Source organism: Athalia rosae, chromosome 3 (assembly GCF_917208135.1).
Source record: "Athalia rosae chromosome 3, iyAthRosa1.1, whole genome shotgun sequence".
Taxonomy (NCBI): domain Eukaryota; kingdom Metazoa; phylum Arthropoda; class Insecta; order Hymenoptera; family Athaliidae; genus Athalia; species Athalia rosae.
In genome coordinates, this window is record NC_064028.1 from 21855474 (window position 1) to 21877486 (window position 22013).

A 22013-nucleotide genomic window follows, 5' to 3' on the forward strand; every position below is an offset into this window, starting at 1 on the left:
ACTTGTATATATCTATACGGAGACATCTTAAAGGGCAGGTCTTCGAGAGATATTATATTCGCCGTTATTATCGAATATCCGGACCTACTTTACACGTATAAGTGTATGGGACATTTCAAGCGACATCGATCATGACCTATCTAAAATCTTGACTCTTTTCGAGACCGGTTCTAATTTTTTCAATTTTTGTCCGACTTATAGAATTTTGAATTTCCTGTTCTTATTCCTGAATCAGGTTATTCGCCTCAAAGTTGCCTACGTATCTATTTAGTTTTCCTCCGAACAATATCGTCGAAACTGTATGTTATGCACCGATGTTACGTTCGAAAAACATATATATATATACATCCATATTTGATTCAATTTGCAAACATATTGCACGAAGGGCTACATTTTTTTTTTTTTCTTTCTGATACGAGCACGGAGAAGAAGTCAATTCTAGAAAACAATATTACATTCAGATAGTAAACTTATTTCTTCTCCACATTTCCTCATAAATTTTTTTTTTTTTTTTTCATTTTCTGTAATTTTTTTGATGCGGCAAATAGATACAGCTCTACTATAACAGCGAATATTGAACGGGTTTGCACGTAGTTTTACAGAATCAAGAAAAAAAAAAAAAGAAGAAACAGCCGCAAGCAATTAATATTCAAAACGTCTGACAAGGGTAATTACAACCGGTTCCTTGACATTACACCGATAGGACTGCTAATGCCGACTCTCAGCGAAAGTATTAGGGTTGAAATAATGCGAAACGTTTTTTATAGCATAAAACTGAGCCTTTTAATTATCCTAATTAAAGATACCTCGGCCGTATGCGAGTAACCGTGTTTATAAAGTACATGGAATTTTTTTTCCAGACGTGCCTCGAAGACCCGACCATCCAATCAAAGGATCTAAAAATTATTCAATTTTTTGCAACGATTTTTTCGTTACGAAAAGGTCTTTCCAGCCTTTATACCTACTGCGTATCCTGACACGAGGCGAAGCAGGGAATAAAGAAAATGACTGAGAAAAAAAGTTGACTCGTAAATAAAAAAAATGTTAAGTACGAAAAAGTAGGACGTACGAAAGTTTTTAGGCGATATGTGTGTCACGAGGCTATAAGGTAGCAATAGGACGAAATCCAATATCGGTGATATTTTATTAGATCTAATATTAATTCGCTCATAAATCTGATCGCACAATAGAAAGGGCTCGCCAGATTTATTGCCGGCAGGTATGACGATGGTTTTCTAGGATATAAAGGATATATCAACGGGGTGGTTTGGTACGGTTCAGTTTCATTGCCGGCGTTGTTGCTGTTGCAGCAGGGATGATGCACAAAGGATAAGAGACGCGCGAGGGGGAACGAGGCTTGTAGTTCGGATCTGATGACGCGGATGAGTGGAGAGGCATCGAAACACAATGCATTCCCATTCGCATTTACATTCGCACATGGCGGCAGATGTGCTGCTGCTGCTGCTGGCCTATAGTTTCCAGGCATATCGTCAAACACTCCTCATAATAAAATTTTTTACCCCGCAAGGTACGTTGCACCGTTGCAAACGTTGCGTATCGCACGACAAAGAAAATAAAACCGAAAAGAAAAAATTTTTCATGTAGGTGTCAAGCCATATGTCCCTTTTATTATATTCGGACCGTGATTGAGAAAACTCGACGATTTTCCGATCAAAGTCTGTAGCGCAGCAAACAAGGGCTGAAAAGTTATAACCCTTTATTTGGGAAACAACTAAATTCACCCCTGACATTTTTTAATTTTTTTTTTTTTTTGATTTGCCGTAACTTCGATTCGCGTTAAAATTTGAAGACATTTCAGAAATCAAGAGAAAAAATCAACCTTGTGCTCTATGCTTTTTTCTTTTTTTTTGGCAATTTTTGGCAAGTGTAAGTCAAAGAAATCGAAGGAGATGGAGAGATGAAAGGCAAGCGCCAGGAAAGAAGGAAGTGAGGAAGGAAGGAAGGAAGGAAGGAAGTACGCAAGGACGAAAAGGGAGGATTTGGGGCGCGGGTATAAAGTGCACGCGAAAGGTCGCGTATAGCTTTCGCCAAACAGAAGCTTGCGAGAAGGCGGACGCTTTGTTCGTTTGTTAAATTATTAATAAGGATCGTGACAAAGCCGCGCTACTCGGACAGGTCCTCTTATACATACGAACGGAATTATTACGCGGTACATAAATACGTGTGCCCAAAAAAAAGGAGAAAAGGTCCTGTAAAACTCTGGTAATACAATACGGGTTATAAAAAATGTACATTCGCAATATTCGTGTACGTGTTGCGTGACGCGGAATGCCGAATAAAATACGTAAATACGAAAAGGACGAAAAGAAATTTTTGCAGTAAAAAAACAGAGAAAGGAATGAAACAAAAAAAGGGAGAAAAAAGTGTCCGCGTTGCGCGTATGAGATAAGGAAAAAATAAAGTTGAGAAAAAAGAGAAAAAAGCGAAAAAAAAGGGGGACGTTCACTGGCCCCCAAAGGTCTATTTCCAGAATACACCTCTATACCTAGGCGATAAAGTTTTCCAGATAGGTGGTATCGGTATACATATTACGGCGAATAACCATCAACCCCCTTCCGCGTTGCAGCGAAAAGAAATATCCACTTGTACGGTGTAAAATAGATATTTCCCGTATCCTCGGATGTCGAAATAAATTGTTTATTTTCAATTTCTTAATTCAACCTGGGCCACGGTATACGGAGTACGGGGTACGTCGGAGACCCCACGAAGAGAGGGTGAATAATCTAACGAATTTATTCCATCCGAAAAAAGCTCGAGGGATTAATTTACTTTTTCCGTTACACTTTTATCACCACCCTAAATCCCCCCCGCTATTCCTTATTCTCCTTTACGGACATGAATTAAAAATACGCAAAGGGTATAGCGATACGTGTATATATATATCTCCTTATTGCGTAATATCAAGAAATAAAAAGGAACTAGTCGAGCGAACCCGGAGCAGTAAAAGAATCCAATTAAATTTGTATAACAAGTGCGTGCCCTCGTGTACTTATAATTCTACAATCTATGTACATTGAACGATAGCCCGAGGTATAAAAAAAAAAAAAAAAACGAGAAATTAAAAATAAAACAATCAATGTGAATGGGGGTGAGAAAAAGAGGTAGGTTTAGGTTCCGCTATTACATGTACGAAAAAAAACCCTGATACACGCAAGTAGTTCATGACGGAAAAAAAAAAAATTATTGTGTACAATTCTGGTACCCCAACGATAATCACGAGTGGATTTTACCTTGTAGAGAGAGAAAAAGCTTCGTTTTTTTTTTTCAACCATGCCGTGGTACACATGAGTATCTGAGAACGTCGAAACGTTGAACGGTACGACGAAGTTTCTTTGTTAAATTAAAATTTTTACGACCATCTTTTTATGACTACGGATCCAATTTCAGTTGTAGGTACCGACCCCAAACGTATTCGGGTAACTAAGGTTGTCGGAGGAAGACGGACTGACGTGATATTCCTTTTTTTTACCTGTTCTTTTTCTACCTTCTTTACTTTCAGTTCCAGCTTCTTTAATCGCACGAGAGAAACATTGTGGTGCATTACATTCTCGCGCGTGCCAATCCCACGCGACCACTCGACCGCATTTGCGGAGATGGTCGTAAAAGAAAAGAAGAAAAATCGGAAAAAAAATATCACGAATAAAATAATCACGAAAGAGCTAAGCGCGGCGACCATCGGGTTTATGGGATTCCAGATTTTTTGACGCGAAAAAAAATCAAAGAAAAAAGCCGGGCGGTTCGGAACTTGATTCGGATCAATTGTCTCAGCCCTCGATACCGCATGGGATCAGATTGCGGTGTACCGCAAATTCATGTTTTTAGGAGCCACCAAATTTCTCGGCTATTTACCGGCAGCTGCTATATACGCGTAGGGGTCGGTGTTGCTCCCGAACTCCCCTGTGACACTCGCGTTATCCTTGTTACAGCGTTAGGGGATATCCCGCGGGATTCCGTCGCGTGTGCATAAGACAATATACGTGTATTATCTCCATGTGGGTAACGTGTACACGACACACACCAGGAAAACTAGGCTACGTCGCGACGGCGAACGTATCTGTAGAGAATCATCCTTTACATTTACAATTTCTCCGTCCCCGTCGCTCTCTCTGTTCCTTTCTCTCTCTTTCTGGGATTTCGATCACGCCAGTAACCACTCGTAATTTACATACGGTCCCTAACGCCACACAATGCATCTGTCTCTATGTATTTACATGCATATATGTATATATACATATACTTGGGATACACACGACTCTATTTGTAAATCGCCGTGCGGTTGTGTAATGGGGTGTGCGTATATATTATGCTGCGGTAAGTGAGAAAATGGAATAATCCCGTATAAGTTAATTGTACTTACATCGCCTCCTGTTATCTACATATATATTTGATAACGTTTACAAGCACATATACGTACGTAGAATGATTTATACAAAGCATTTCTGTAGTTCCGACCGAGCAATGATTAAAGCTTTACAATCATAGACGTTTATCTCTATTACGGAGAATAATTAATCACCCACGGATACGCGTTTGATGCCATTATTTTATCGATCAGCTTGACTTCGTTCGGAAATACTGGACTTCGAAGAATAAGAATACAGTTTTATCAGTTTTACTTTCCACTTCGCACTTTCCGCATAAAGTCGTTTGAAGATGAGAGACAAAGAATCTGACAATTAGTATGTCGAGAATAGATAAGACCTTATTAATTCATATGTCACTGTTTTATAAATGCACATAATTTATACATCAAAGCAAATTGAATTTTTCGTGCACAAATTAATCTACATAGTCATTTCATTTCAGACGCATGTTGAGAGCTTTTTTTGTCAATACTAGATCATTAGTATCGCAATTCGAATTTTTTCGATTTTTAGGCCAAAAATGAAGAATTTTTAAAATCAATTACAGCGCACTTTTCTTATGTGTTTCGATCTCAGGAACACGAATCCGTCGACCAAATTGAGCTACGAATTTTTTCCATCCGGATATCTCAATTTTTCGGCTCCAAAAAGTGAAAAATTGGCGATAACTCCATCGATTTTATAGATAGATCAATTTGGCGTTTAGATTCGGATTTCCGCGATCAAATTACATAAGAATAGCATAGAAAACCCCATGAAAAAATGTTGATTTTTAAGCCAAAAATAAAGTATTTTAAAAATTGATTATATTACACTTTTCTTACGTAATTTGACCTCAGGAATCCGAATCTGAAAGAAAAAATGACCTATCTCCAAAATTGACCGAGTTATCGCCAATTTTCAGCTTTTTGGGGTCAAAAATAAAAAATTGATTTTTTGGTCTATCTTACTGTAATTTGAGCTCAGGAATCCGAATCCGAAAGAAAAATTGATCCATCTGCAAAAATGACCGAGTTATCGCCGAATTATCGCATTTTTTGGCATAAATTTGAGGATATCTCGAAGGGAAAAAATCGTAGCTCAATTTGGACAACGGATTCGTGTTCCTGAGGTCAAAATACATAAGAAAAGTGCCATACGATCAATTTCAAAAAATAAAAATTTTTGGCCAAAATTTGAAAAAATCGTAAGGGGTACCCCTTGGAAAAATCTCAAATTTTAGCCAAAAATTTTTATTTTTCAAAATTGATCGTATGGCACTTTTCTTATGTATTTTGACCCCAGGAACACGAATCCGTCGACCAAATCGAGCTACGAATTTTTCTCGACGAGATATCCCAATTTTTCGGCTCCAAAATGTGAAAAACTGGCGATAACTCGATCAATTTTACAAACAGATCAATTTCGCTTATTAACTTTTCAGAATGGGACACCTAATGTGATGCGTCTGTTATTTTTCACTCGTTATACGCATAAAATATTTCAGCCGATAGAAATTTCGGATTCGTCACAGTTCGCTTATGTGTGTACGATTAGATGGGATTGTGAACGGATTTTCTTTTGACATAAAATTAATAATAAGAATGAGGTTCGCGGTTGGCTGCTCCTGCTGCTCCTGCAGGACCTTGCCCGCGGTGACGTAAGTACAGGGAGCGCGACGTTTGGAGCTCCCATGCGTATAATAATATTCCCAGGCTCTTGGAATTAAAAGACGACTACGGTCGAGTCTTTTAATTTTATTTCTCAATTTCTCTCTCTCTCTCTCCCTTTTTAATTTTTTTATGTCATTTCGCTCCCCTGTATAACATCCCTTTGCGTATGTTTCGTACCGGGTGCCCTTTTGTTTATCTTCATTCTTTTTTGTTTGGTTCCATTTGTATTTTTTTTTTCCACCCAATTCTTTCTGCTCGAGAGTAATTGAAATTACATGTTTTTCGTGTCTTTGATATTCGAAACGAGATGTAAAATACCGCAGATTTGCTACCCTCAGAAAATTAGAATCAGATTTTAATATCGTTACATTTATTATTAATCGTCGCAATTACGAGTCCATGTAGCACGTAAACTTCTTCTAGCGTGTGAACAAACGAGAAATGTCTAGTCCAGATTTTTTTTCTCATTTCGAAATAAATCCGAGCGCAAAGTCTCAGGGTCGGTCGATCGAGATCGATAAAATTTGATTATTGCGTAACCGTCGTGACTGAGAACAAAAATTTCTTCGCAAGTTTGGAAAAACGTTTACATCATTCATCTTGCTCTCTCTCTCCCCGCGATTCTCCTCGTCCCGAAAACCCGGCGACGACTTACATCAGAAGGGGTCGCGTCGCATCAATTCTACAAGAACAAAGAGCGAACTTCTCACAAACTCCTGCAAATTGCCTGGAGGTGGTTATAAGGACTTCCAGGTATTCCCGCGTGACGCACGAGAAGAGAGACGACTCATTGTTAAGAAATTTCGAATCTCCACATCAGCTCGGAAAAGCTAAGAGGGGCGATATTTATATCAAGCTTTCAAATAAATTTTCAAATACCTCGTCACGTCCCAACCCTCAACGCAACTTATCGCGCCGGGTATAAGTAGATAAGTGTAAAAGAAAACCAAAAAAAAAAAAAAAAAATACACGTTCAAAATTTCAAACGTCCCAACTTGAGGACCAAATAGAAAACACAAAATCTTCAACTCGAAAATTTCCGAGGCAAATTCGTCAACCTTTTCTTGTTTTCTCTCTCTCTTTTCTAAATGTCCCGACTAAATTCGTTCGACGTATAAGTTGATTATGGTCTATACCCCATCAGTGGGTACGTACGATGTACATGTACGCGGATAGGGTGTAGAGGGTTCACTTGCGGTCAAATACAGGTCAGATGAAGCGCAGCGTAAAATAGTTGCATACAGCGAAGTAATTCGTTCGAAAGTTCGTTTAATGAAATTTCTGTTCGAACGGTCAAAGCGGTATTTGATAACATTTTATCCGAACGAACCGCGCTCCGGCTACACACGCGCTTCTACACCTGGCAGCACGTGTAATGCACAATTATTTTTCATTCCCCTGGTCATTATTTTCTCCTACGCACGTACGAATATCCGTCGAATATTTTCGTCCGAGAGAGTCGAAATATTTTCACATTGAAATACGCGCAAGTTGTACCTATTTCACACGATACACACACCCATACCAGAATACTGCGTAAAGATTTAGCCAAGTTTTTGTCTCAATGTCAGCCATCAAATGCAGAACAAGTTAATTAAATTCTCTTCGCGAAGTTTGCAAAGGACTTGACGTTTCTACAATGGAGGCAGTACGCCAAGTTGTTAATTAGACTCACAATGAATAGCACTACATTCATCTAGAAAACACTCGAATATATTCAACCCCTATAGCGCGAAATATACACGTCTACGCGTGTATGGGGTATCTGCCGAACTACACCGTAAGTAGGGTACAAGACATATCATACGTACGCGCGGCTCTCCCGCCTTGCAGTGCCCATGAATTAAATAAAGTTCCGGTCATTAATTTCCTCGACGCGAGATTGAAGGGAAAAAAAATATTCTTCGTCTCCACGAGAATCGCGAGTGATCGACAAAATTGAATACGTGCACCGATACGTATGACAATCGTGCCTAGAAAATCAGTCGTTGAATTATCGTTGATTTTATCGGTGAAAAACCCGCAGGGAAAACGGTCGAAGTAAAAGTACCCCCGAGAGAAATTATAATTCGCGCGTATGCGGCGCGGTTATCACACATCGGTAATAAATTAATGCCTCGTGCGATAAAGAAATTTTTGTATTTTGTTCGTTCATTTTTTTTTTTTTTTCGGTTACCGGAATACCACCCTGTACGCAACGTACCCTTGTTTTACGTACGGCGTGCGCGGTCACTTTGCTGACCCAAATATACCTGAGTGGCTTAACGTGGTACGTGTTCGAGTAATTTTGAGACCGAGGAAAGCGAGCTTTTTTTCACCCGGGCAATAACATTCACTTTTCACTCGGCTGAGTGGTGAAATTTTTTTGATTTCCTCCCCGAAAGATTTGGGAGAAAAAAAATTTTCAATCCACTTAAAACGTTGCCGCAGACTTCGCGCTCTCGCGACAAATTTTCTACGAAATGGACGAGGTGATTTTTTTTTTTTTTCAAATATCGAAAGCGCGAATTATGTTGATGCAAATGGGATTGAATTTGTGTAAAAAGCTGTTTTTGATCCTCCGATTTTATTGATCTCCGGGGGGCCGATCCGATTTTCAAATTGTTGGCGAGTATTTTTCTTATTTCGTTCTTTTTATTTTACTTTTTTTTTTTTTTTGTTCCGCGCGTTTTTTACCGCTCCATGCGTAGGTGTATCTACTCGGTTCTCTTCAATTCCCGCATCAGAGAGTACGGTACATATGTATGTACAGGTAGGTATATGGGAGAGCGGGTGGGTGGTCAGCATCTGTTGTTTGCGGTCCTGTAGGTCGGTATAATACGCGACCCTTCCAATTCCACTTTCACACGCACGTTGTGTCCAAGCAAACAACTATTTCTTCTTTACGCTACTCGGGGTCCGATCGTCACGCAATCTTCACGCAATAAGCTTTATTTCTATCTCTCCCTCCCTCCCCGGTCCTCCTCGTCATCCTCTCGCCTGTCATTTCGATTTGGACAGTGAGCGGGTAGACACAGGTATACTTTTTATTCGTCTCTACGACGAGCAGATTCACGATTATTTTTCGCTTCTACGTCACAATTTCAATTAATCGACTGTGTGATCCGCGTTCATAGAATACGTACGCAATTGCGTGCGTAGACACTCGCGAGATACGTGTGGTTGAAAAATTTTTCCGGGAACGCTCCGCGCTCCTTCCGATCGTTAAAAAGGGAGCGCAAGTCGAGCGCGAAGTCTGAGAAATTTATCAGAAAACAGAGACCTCGTTGTTTCGGTTGCTCCGTAGATACCGCGTCAATTATAATCGCACGCGTTTTTCAATTTGATAAAAATTTCAAAGATTCATGAATCACGCGTACATGTGTGCGTCGTGTGATTCATGAATTATCTCGTAGAAATTTTACACCGTACATAGTGCGCGGTGCGTGAGCGTGGATGAGATACTCGAGCAAGTAATCGGCTGTTTCAGTTAATCTTTTTTTCAGGAAAGATCACCATCGGTGAAAAAGAAGATCTTACCATTAAGACGCTAGAATTTCCGAGTGGGCAATTTTACTCTACAATTTGAAAATGATGGAAAAAATAGATGATGGAGAGAAAAGGAAATATGAATCGATTCGAATGCCCCAGTTGCAACAGTGCAGTGGGAATATGAGAGAGGTCGAAGTTGCTCGCGGTATAGACGAGGCTCCCCCTCCCCCTCCCCGACCTAACAAATTGTTTATTGCCACATGCTACGGATCCCAGAGGGTCGCGGTGCCTCTTATATGCGCGAGTCTCTCACCTCTTCCTATTCCCTATTTCCTATTTCCTATTTTCTTCGACCCTCGGAGCGGCGGTAACCACCCCCCCTCGAAAAAGAAAAACCCCAACGGTGAGGAAAGAAACGACCGTAGCAACGCGCCGAGTTTCACCGAGTGGTGGTTACGCATTCGCGCGGCGTACACGGGGTCGAAGCACCGGTATTAGAGGTGGAGAGATAGCTTTTATTGCTGCGGCCTACACGAGCAAAAGTGTCGATGTTGCCCGGTCGCCTGTACAAAAATCCCCCCTGCTGCTGCTGCTGCGAAAAAAAAAAAAAAAAAAAACATCGCAGAGGACGTTAATTGGTCCGAATCAATCGACGCTAAAAATCGTTATTCCTGCCTCCGAAAATAATCTCTGCACCGGAGAAAAAGGATCCGAATTATTTCATAATACCCGCAATTTCACGGCTGGAATCCATAGCGATTTTTGACGATCCGATCCGCCCCAGTGACGTACGGATTAAAATGTACCCACGACCTGAACCGAGTTTACGACAGATAGCGAGTAATCTGGTATTCGTTGAAAGAATAGTCCGAATACAGCTGAAGTGAGCCTTATCTCCGGCGTTCTTCGCGTGGAGTAAAGGAGAGAGGAGAAGGGGAAGGACGTTGCCTGAGCCCACGGCGATAAGGTTTTCTTCTCCGATGACCAAAGAAGAAGAAGAAGAAGAAGAGGGAGAGGGAGAGGAGGAAGAGGAAGAAGAGGACCGTGTAAAACGTCGAGGGGCTAAAGCTCGAGAGAGTTTCAATGTTTCGGGTTTTGGTTCAAAGCCAAAGTCCGAAGTAGCGAACCTCGCAGGATGTACGTATTAATACATATAGAAGAGCACGTACACGTGGCTGCCGCGATCGTCGTAGGGACGCAGAACTCGTCGCGGTCGTTATCTTATTACCGATATCGCCCCGGCATCGCTCGCAAACCGGCGAGCGTCGTCGTCGTCCTGAACAAATGTTTACTCGCTCGTACCGATAGCGCAGTTTCGCTTCCTGTTTCTGTGTACATTCACCTATCGCTACGTACCGGTTGCCCACCCCCTCCCCCCACCCCCCCCGTCGTCCTCGCCAACCCCCGGAGCATCGACGACTCCTCTACCTTTTCATACCGCGGACCGATTCCTCTCCATCCCCAAAGTGCGGGGCGACCAGCGCGAAAAGAGAAAACAAAGATGGACGGGAGGGAGGGAGTGAGGGAGGCAAAGAACGAAGGTCAAAACCGTCTCCATATAATTCACCTTTTGTCACCCAGCTGCACACGTCGCATTGTCCGATTTGTGGAAGGGTTTTTCCAGAGTTTCCCCAAACTATACACGTTTCGCAAATGGTACGTATTCTCGTTCACCTGATCAATTGTTCGATTTTTCTCAGAGTCGCGTACCCGGACGTACCCACCCCCTAGATTTACAAAGGGAACGGAACGTGAGATGTTCGAACCGCGAAATAGGTCTTTTATCTCTTTTTCTTTTTTTTTTTTTCCAATATACGAATGCATTTCAAACATGTAAATGCAAACATGTAAAATTGTTATTGTTAATTATTATTATTGTTATAATCGTAGCGATTATCATCGTTGTATCAAATGCAGAGTTTGGCGTTAAGCCGATTCTCTCTACCGAGGTTGATCGCGGTACTTCCCCGCGTTGTTAATCGCGTACACACGCAATATTTCCGCAGTACTTGGCAATTCGCAACGTTTTACAGCTTATCTATGATATTTATGACGTCACTGGCGAACGAAAACGTGTAGCGCCTAAATGGCAAAACGAAAAATAAAAAAAAAACATTTCCATAGCATTACACGTGAATGCAACGATGGTAACGTGCGAAGTAATGATCGCGGTGTCAATTAACTACTCGAGCGAAAAAATTCGCCAAGGTACGTAAGGTATATCGTACGTACGTACGTACGTGGTGTATTGTAACGCGCACAGTATAGCGACGAATTGAGCTGTGCGGAAGCAGAAAGTAGGAAGAAATTGTGACCTTAAAACATTGCACATCTAGTGGAAAGTACTCTTTTGAGAAGAGGTAGGTCGGACCACGTTAACCCCTAGCTCGTTAAGAAATTACCGTTGACCTCTGAACTGGAAAATACACCGGTGCATATGCTGCATAAGTAGGTATACGTATGTACCCAAGTGGATATATATATATATATACACCTACGTGAACTACTCTTGGCGAAGGAACTTGAGAACGTAACGTATACCCCGGTTCGCGAACTCACGTTTCTTTCCTCGCAGGTGATACGCGCGCCGAGTTGCATTTGTATCCCAGAACCGTGGACTCTACGTTAATTTCTTCGCGATTAAATTTAAAAAAGAAGAAAAAAAGTGATCAACTTCGATCGCGAACGTCGCTCGATCTGTAGTACAGACGCGAGGGGGTGCGGCGTCGGAGCGTCGAATGGTAAATTTTGGTACCTAATCGAAAGGGTGGACGTGAAGAAGCAGTAAGGAGAGCCTTGGCAAGGACAATAACGGAACAATGGAGTGATACGCGCGTTACGGCGATAAGCTAAACACAGGGGACGATCATCGTCTCGGGGATGATTGCGATTATTGTTATATCGTTGGTGAATTTCCGCGTGTGCATTGTCCAGAGTAAAAGAGACGTGGGATATAGTTCGAGGGTTCTAGGGCTCGATCTGCAGGTATATTTGGATGCAAATATAGCCGTGGCAAAAGCGAAGGAGATCGTATAGCTGTACGGAGTTGGAGGAGCTTCTGATGCTGGTGAACGGACTTTGTCGAAAGGATTTGCTTCACCTCTAGCGGTTAGTTGCCCGTGAAAATCCGCATATATTACCATAAATAAATCCAAAAACAGATTGAAATATACATGCATATAACGTGTAGTTATACACCTACGTTTCGTGGTCTGTGTACGTACGATATACGTATGCAAAGAGAGGGAAAGAGATAGACAGAAAGAGAGAGAAGAAAAAAGAGAGACGGAGAGAGAGAGAAAAGAATGCCTCGCAATCATAAATCGTTCGCATTTTCACCGTTCGGTTCAACTTATTTTATTCGAATTCTTAATGGAACCTTGGCATGCCACGAGAGCGAACGAATCCACGCTAACGTATAACGCAGACGACCTCAATCTCGTCGGGTTGTCGAGCTCAAGGAGAATCGTCGTCGTCGTCGTCTCTCGTAGTCGTCGTATACTTCGCGTCCCGAAAAACGGGGGTGGAACGGATGCAAAAAGTAAGGAGAGCGCTTCACGGTATCGGTGGCGATGCGAGGAAAACGTGTAAGTGAAGAAACAAGACTCAAAAACCCCAAAATCTTGCAGGGGGTTGGAGAAACGGAGAGTAATTTTGAATACAGATGGCTTGCAATCGCAAATGAGAAATTTTATGAAATCTGCTTCGAAATTGGATAAAAGAAGTGGAGGAAAATGAACTTCAATAAAACATGATTATGCGAATAGAAATAGGAATAAATGGAGAAAGGGATCGCTTTCACGGGCTACAATACATCTGAAACTTTCGCGTGTGTACGTACACCCGTCTAAACAACTAAATAATATTTCCGTGCACACGTATATGTCCTATGTGCGCGCAATCCGTATACATACTTTATGTATACCTTAACGCAACGCGCGCGGCCAGAAGTAGAATCGGAACTATAATACATCAGACTTCAACGTGGCGCGGTACATATCTCTATGTACGTACCTGTATACAATTGTACCGCACATAGTCGAAGGACTCCGGGTGAGTAATTAATTGATATCCCGTAGCTGTATTGTGCGGAGAACAATTCGTTATTAATGCAGCGCACCGCTTTGACTCGTGTTTCCGCTTGTTTCCACGCCATAGACGTTATAGTTTTGTACGATATACCTGTGTATACTAATCAATGTTCATCGCACACTCGTTCACCTATGCGGTGGTACCTACGGTACTTGACTACACGCGTACCGGGTGCATATAATTCCGCCTCCTTCAACCGCCCTACCCGCTCGTAACGCTCCTCTACGGCTGAAAGGAAACATCCGTATCGCCTCGCGCTTCACGATTTTCCAAGAAAATTCATCCCCGCGTACCGCCGTCTCGGTACCGTACACGTATATACGTACATACAAATGTTCGACTTCAACCAACATCGAGAGTCGACGGAAACAACCGCACTAATAATCATCGAATCTCTGCGGGGTATTTCCCGTCGATCCTATTATTCAAGTTCTCCCGGACCACGAGTTGAGGGAAAAGTTCGAAATATTTGAGAAATAAAATTAGAACGAAAAAAGACGGAAAATAGACAATAGAGCGAGGACTAGAGCTTTGGCACGGAATGTCCTATATTCCGTATAATTATCGCAGGCATTGCGCACAACGGGGCGTTTATATTTTAAGATTGTCCGTTTTTTGTGGGTCGCTGGGGCACGGTGTACGTCTTCCGAGATATTTTCTCGTGTTTTTTTGAATATTTTTTACAATCTCCTTTTTTCTACCCACAGTTTTGTTTTATGCAAGCGGGTTGATGAAGTAAAAAAAAGAGAAGAGAAGTGTAGCGGCGGTCGGAGGAGGGGAGAGAAAAAGAGGAAAGAAATAACGCCGGGAAGAGTTCGTCCACTTCGCATATTTACGCCGCTTATACATAGCGTCGAGAGGAAGAAGGCGGCTCACGTTGCTGCACAGCCAACCCTCGACTTGAGTTTCGTTTCGTTTTTTTTTCTTTTCTTTCAATTTTAATTTTAATTTTTTTTTTTTTTTTTCCTTCATTTTACTCTCTCCTCCATTCTCCGTATAGGCAACCTTTGCTATTCTATTTTATTTAACCTAACACCCCCCCGAGTCAAAAGAAAATATCGCAGATTTCCTCCCTTTTGGGATCTTATTGCGAGCAAACAGTTTTTAATTAAACTTTCGAACTAAAACCTCGTCTTTTTTCTTCTTTGCTTCGGTGTTTTTTTTTTTTTTTTTTTTTCTCTATTCATTTACGCGATGTTGCATGGTGTATGGTATAATCTACTACGGTATTATAAATAGAGGTAAAGGTTAAAAGAGGAAGGGAGAAGTTCCGAGAACCTTTTTAAAGCACGTAGTTCGCTTTATTCGTATCCCTGCACTCATCGTTACTCGATGTACGGAGTGGCTCGTTTTTCGCGAAGCGAATTCGAAAAAGGAAACGCGAAGAAATCCGTTTCTTAATGAAAAACTGTAGAAACGATCGCCAGATAATTCTCGATAGTTTCAATCAGTTGCCATTATTTTTTTTTTTTTTCCACCAGATACGATAACGGTGGAATTTTTTACAAAATTTACTCCGGTCTCGTGACCCGTCCAATTGGTTCTGCGAAACGTTGTTCTTGTTTTTCGTTTTTATAATTGGACTGATTAAAATGCGCCACCACGTGTACACGCTGCGAAATTTTACCCCGCGCTCCGCGATGAGTAGATAGCCGGATAGGGTGGTGTTGTAATAATTTGAAAACCCGCACGCAGAATTTCTAATTCACGTTGTACGCGGTATAGTTCAAACAAAATATATATAGCGGAAAATTGCTGCGGTTATACACGCGCCCGTATAGGTGTGTATAAAATTTACGTGGACTCCGCAGATAATCAACGCGTTTCTCGCTACCGTTTTATCTGATTCGTTTATTTCACGAAAGGGTTCTATGTCATTAGCTGTAATTGTCGTATGGACCGCGTTACGTGCGATTACCGAGATTTTATTCGCGAGTAAAATTTTTGGGGTTAAAAACAGAAATAAAAAAAAAAAATGAATTCAAATTATGGGGAGGAAATAAATTCCTACGATCCCGAACGAATTTTCGCATTTTTTTTGGATCCGACGGGGTCGAGGTCGAAGCGAACGAAGAAAAGCAAAGTGTAGATCTCGAAGGGGATATACGGGAGACTGGAATGACGACACGCGCCGTGTTCCTGGTCGGCGATCAGAGGAGCATGTGGACGAAGAGGTGGTCCGCGTCGAGGGTCACGAGCGGAGTAAAACGACGATGAAAGGTGAAGGGAAGCGGAGGAGCGGGGGGGGGGGGGGGGGGGGGTGGAAAAAGGGGAGGGAGAAAAGGGAAAAAGACCGCAGGGAAGGGGAAGAGGCACCTGTCAGTGGCATGCGCGAAGCCGGCGGTACATGCAACCGCAGAGTCCCGCGGGTCTTATGAAAAGGGTTGGCAGCAGTAACAGCAGCTCCACCGGCAGTATAAGCTTCATAAATCAATCTGTCTCTGCGTATGGGACTCCAGTCAAACAACAGTTTAATCTCAAACGAACCGAGCTGCTAGCTACGAGCCAAGAGAGGACAACGAAACGCGGTTTCTTGCCCCTCCGAGTTATACACGAAATCCTGACCCACCCGAACTTTCGTAACGACGTGAAAAACCGAAGACTCTGATGTTGTTGAAAATAAATCAACAACCGTCGATACGACAAAGATTTTCGCTTTTTCATGTCACGTTATATGATTACAGGATGGATGAAATAAAAAAATTAATCGGCGAATCGCAGACAAAAAATTTGCCGTCATATTAATGGAGAGCAGTAGAGTATAGCGACGTATTTATAAGTAACGATTCTTATGATAATCGCGTTGAATCGTAAGCGAGGGTAGAAAAGATGAAGACGCCTTAGGAGCTACAGAAATTGTGTAGAAAGTATCTATATAGATGTAGCGCCGGAGCAGGTTGGGTACCCACGTGTTCTTTGACAGCTGTCACAATAGGAGAGCGTAGCCGCTCATTCGTGTTCATATTTTTTTTTTGTCTCGAGTATTTTCGATTCAGAAGCGATTATAGAGATGGAGCTTTTTTTCTGTTTGAATCGTAACTTTTTTGACTCACCTTCAACGAGGATAAATCCCGATGATGGATAAGTCAGCTCGTAGAAATTAATGAGTTCTGGTAATTGCTCGGACTTCTTGCTTGGTGCATCGACTGTGAGACACTCGCTAGACACTCGATGATTATAAATTTTTGTTGTTATTATTATTTTTTTTTTTTTACTTATATTTGGAAGACACTCGATGAATCACACTGTGACACAACCGCACCGAATGTTACTATAATTTGAACAGCGATAATACTTTATCGGTGGTTCGATGCATTCATCAATCAATCATCGATCGATCAATCAATCAATCGCTTGGATATTCGATTGTCTTTCGTCGCTAATGAACGACCAATAACGCCGTGAATACTCGGACACGTCGGAAGTCATTTTTGCCACGATATTAGTTTTCAATTTTTCATCTAATATCTCTCGAACCTCCGATGATAATTCGACGAATCTGGAGTGAACGAGGAGGTCAAAAGTGACGATCAAAGGCACAACACTGCGTGTCGGTGTCTGACGGTGGTGATCGAGAGAAGACAAAAATTCCGAGTGAATTTTTTGTTCGAAAAATTTTCTCTCTCAAAACTTAAAAATTACTCATTAAAATTCGGCGGTGTCGGGAAGGGGAGGAAGGGAAAGGAAAAACCAACAAAGCAAAAATAAAATATATATTTTAATTTCCACCGTTGCTGACGGTTAGCGTTCTTTCTCAATATATTTCGTCCTTATTGACATGCATGTGCGCTCCGTACGTAGGTATTATTATTTATTCGAAACAGGTGTACGTCACCGATTTTGATTCAGGCGCTCGATTCCGAACGAGAACCAATCCCCTCGCGACCCCGCGACGGACTGGAGTATCACCACACTCCACAGCGCCGCCCTGACCTGCGACGACGCCGGTAACTACGGATAGGGCTTTCCCCTCCCCCGCCCCTCTACTTCACCCTCGACGCCAAACTCATACCTCTCCGCCACCTTTTACTCTCTTCCACCTCGAAAGCGGGGGAGTCCGCTTGCTTAGGCGGCTGCTTGCCTCGTGCTTTTAATGCTTATCCAAGCCAGGTCCTCTCGCGGTGTCACACGGGGTTCAACGGAGGACCCCCACGACCCAGTGCCACTTTTCCCTTGTATTAGTATTTAGTAGCTTGCTAAATTACCCCGTCTTAAGGTCCCCGTCATCCCCAACTCCTCGGGTTCCTCCGTCTCTTACTTTTACTTTTCTCTTCTCTCCTACTCTTCATTCTTTCCGCGGGCTTTTCCGCGTCTCTATGTATTTTATGTGTCTTCGATCTTTCACCTCCGCTTTCCTCCCCCTCTCTCTCTCTCTCTCTCTCTCGCCCCCACGAAGGTTGGCGGGAGGTAGAGAAGGACGGAGGAAAAAGAAGAGCTTGCAGAGCCAACTTTTTGTACAAATACGAAACGACTTGTACCCGATATTATTACTCGTTATACGACCGGATCGGTATTAAAACTTGGGACGATGGAAAAATAGGTATTAAAATACGGGGAGGATGAAATGAGAAGTAGAAAAAAAAAATTACACCTAATCCAAAATTCAAATGACCTCAGACAAAAAAAGTCAAGGTAACGAGGGAGAGTGCACCGAAGAACAATAGAGTATAGAGGTATAACGACTCTCCGAGAGGATGCCAGCCATTGCGTGTAACGAAGAACGAAACATGAATTTCATTTTTTTCAATTTTCAATTCAAAATGTGCGAATAAAACGGCGAGAAGAATGGTTGCCCGCAAAATCAATTTGGAAATGAGTTATTTCAGGCTCGTTCGAAACCATAGCTTATTATTTCGCCGAAGAGAGAAAAAATTGAATGAATGAAAAGATTCCTCTCGCCGTACGCGGTACAAGTTTCCAGCGAGTATTGTACGCGTAAAACTAAAGAGAAACAAAAAAAATTATATATATAAAATAATTATAATGGATTCGAGTAGTAGAATAGGGGGAACAAAAAGCCCGTGAAAAAGGGTTCGGAAATAAAGGAAACGAATAAAATTAAGGGAATTAAAACTCGCGGCGCGAAACACTTCTGTGTTATGGATCGTCGAATACGCATAATGTAAGTTCCTAACGCGACTCGGGGGTGCGCGTAAGGGGTGGGTTCTGGTAGCTATTTCTTTAATAACGTATTCCTTTTTTTTTCCTAATCGAATTTGTTAAATCTGTAAATAACGGCGAGCTATATTATAGGCGCGGGCGAGACGTGTAGAATAGGAGGAGGAGTTGTATTCAGTTTGTCGAGTACAAAGAACTGAACGAAAAAATAAGGGAGGGTATACTGGTATTGTAAGGGAGGCACGTCGCCGGTTAACGTAATCTCTCTTTTTTTTTTTATATTCCTACGCTTCACTATCTATACAAGTTTCGAGCATTAATAAAACAAAATATGATTTTACCCCTGCGTGAGGGTGCGTAATAATATGGATGCATTTGTGGGCACGTCAACGTTGAGTTTCAACTATATACATGGATAAATAAATTATGAGTCCGTAGGTATGTGGACAGTACGTATAGGCCGCATTAAAATTTCTATCATGTACAGCGACAATAAAAAGAGACACGTCGTTAGTTCGAGTCGTTATATTGTTTTATAAGTCGGATGTGCAGCGTATACCGAAATCGAAATCACTGATCAGCGATCACTAATCGGATTGAAACGGCGGTAATTTAACTTCCAATCACCATTAGCCATAATTGTTGGGATACCTACTTGGCACGAAGTTTGTTACGTCAAAATTGACGTCATCGATCAAGTTCACTTTGGCGCGTACGCATGAACCGAAACTAATTAATTTCACGGTTATTGTTAAATGCCAATGGATCGTGATCGTAATGCCGCACAGTTACAGGTGCCCGAATAAATATCCCACCCGAACCTGTCGCGCTTCGGTTAACGACGCGAAACGATTATAGGTATGCCGGAGAGTTTCGTCAAACGATTCGCCCGAAAAATTTAGACTCGTTTTAATTTAAAAATTTTCCTCTCCCTTTTTTCTCGTATTTCAGCGTAGTTGAGTACCTATTTTCAATTTTGCCAAATTTTTTCCCCAAAGGCGTCCGATGAATTTTTAAACGAAATACGAACGGGGTTCGGAAAAAGCTCTTTCAAACAAATTGTGAACGAACAGTTATGAAGTTTTTTCGAAATTCCAGGGCTGGTAAATCTTTTTTTTTTTTTTTTTTTTGCAAACGCGTTTCCGCCTTTTCAATAAGTTAATAAGAGAGGAAAAAAGGGGTATTCGCTATGCGGGTAGACATATAATGCCCGGATGGGGTTCCCGCGCACCATGGGATAATTATTTCGGTTTCCACGGTTGAATTTCTAAATTTTCATGGAGTTGCATTCGCGCGCGGGCATTGCGGATGATGCCTCACATTCCAGAATACGTTATACATATCCTACCTAACCTGCACACCGGAGGGGATTTCCAGTTCTGTTTCAGGTCCCGTCCGGAAGGGAATGCGGAGCTGCGCGGGGGATACAAGCTTCTAATTCCCTAAGCCCTGTTCTAATTATTCAACCGAATGTAGAGGCGGCTCGCATAAATAATAACGATGCAAAATAACGCGCCGCGAGTCACAGGAGGTATATGGAGAGAGGGAGAGGGAGAGAACGCGAGAGAGGGAGAGGGAGAGAGGGCGAGTGAAGTGAGGGAATAAAAGGGATGTGGGAAAGGTAAGGGAAGGGGAGGGAAGGGAGGAACTGCCGGCTTGACCTGGCACCGACGGATCGATGCACCACCCCCTGGGCTGGTTAGCTGCCCCCCTCGTACACCTTCCAACCTTCCAACCTTATTCCGTCCTACCTGCACTGCCGACGCGGGAAGCATCAAATATATATAAGCCATCGCCCCGCGCCGTTCGCATTCGCATGAATTATTCGTTGCAACCAACAAAAACGACAAAATTTCCAACCAACTTCGGGGAGATTTTGGGGAACCCTTTTTTCATCTTGTTTATTCCTTGTTTCGCTTTATTCTCTTATTTTTTTCCAAACCAGATGGGCAGGGGTACTACGGGTGCGGAATAAACGGGAATTATTTACGGCGGGTCTTCCGCGCGAGTCTAGCTTTCGGAAATATTTTTAAGGTCACGACCTTGAACCGTGGGGATGAAAGTGCTTCCAAGGTGAAATCTGACAAGTTGTTCCACCCGTTTTATAGAATACGGATATGATACAATATCGCTCCCCATCCTCCGTCGATGGACTCTGGAACAGTCCGAAGACGCGGTTGATGTACACGATGTTCGAAACGAAAGGGTTTTTTTATCCTACATTTCCTCGCCGATTTTATACCTCCGTATCCGGTTGGTTTATTACATAATATATATCTTTGTTTCCCGAACTCCTCTGCATCATATTTTTGACGTTTGAGTAGGTGATTCTTTACCTCCTTAGGGATGAAATATCGACAGTATTGTTACCTACCCGAGTATTCTACAGGCGTGGCTATTTTCTGGTATACGAGACACAAGACCTGTCGATTTTCGATTTATTGACTGTACAGAAGTTCGGAATATGGAATCACGGTGTATATGATAAACCTACAAACCTACTTCTTTTTTTATACGTTTACGGACTATATGCGTGTTTTCTCGTTGTAGTCTAGTAAATTATTCAGCGAACAAATCTAAATTATGCACAACGTACGCCGTTTTTCTCCTATTTTTCTATATCTTTTTTCAATACCATTAGGGAGATTCTATCGGCGCGATTTCGATTCACAAGCAATTCATAAAATTGGGAGTAAAATCGAAGCTGATGATTCGGAACGAAATTAAAACAAACGGAACTCGTTGATAAGAAAATAAATATTTCGCCAATAAAATAATCCGAAACCTAGAAAAAAAATTAGTTTTTTTTTTTGTTTTCAGATAAACAAATCGGTTGCAAATCGAATAAAAATCTGTGACGAAAACTACCTCGATCGTTCAGAGAATTCCGCAATCGTTTGACCCGTCGAAATTTTCAAATAAATGCTCTCTGTGTTTTCTGAAGAGGGTGCGGAGGCTCGCGACCCTTTCTACAAGGTGGCAGCACGGGTTCGATGTTAAGGGTTGGAAAAAATGAAATAAAAGCAGACGTCGAATTCAGAATAAAATAGTTAGATAATTCGCAAGCGATGAGACAAAAAGAAAAGTAAAAACAAAAAAAAAAAAGAAAAGCCATCATCAAGTTTTCGTTTTCGCGACCCACTGAATTAGAATCGACGTTGTTCGAAACAAGGAACGTGTATCGTCCAACCGTGAGGAGTTGATGGGCGATATTTTCCGAAGGATTTTCGTTTCAGGGATCAACCTGACAGACAATCGGGTTATATACGTGTCGTTTGTTGCATACGTGAGCCGC

At 41.9% G+C, this 22013-nt stretch overlaps 1 protein-coding gene across 2 annotated transcripts in view; it reads right to left on the reverse strand.

Moving 5' to 3' along the window:
- LOC105689291 (discoidin domain-containing receptor 2-like) overlaps window positions 1–22013 on the reverse strand; it is a 158094-nt gene that overhangs the window by 76561 nt on the left and 59520 nt on the right. The window contains exon 1 of one of the 2 annotated variants that reach the window (XM_025747197.2): window positions 16654–17507. The exons of the other annotated variant lie outside the window; for it this stretch is intronic. The gene's annotated coding sequence lies outside the window, so the exon portion shown is untranslated. Of the gene's footprint in view, window positions 1–16653; window positions 17508–22013 lie in introns of those variants that run through there. 2 annotated transcript variants of the gene reach the window in all.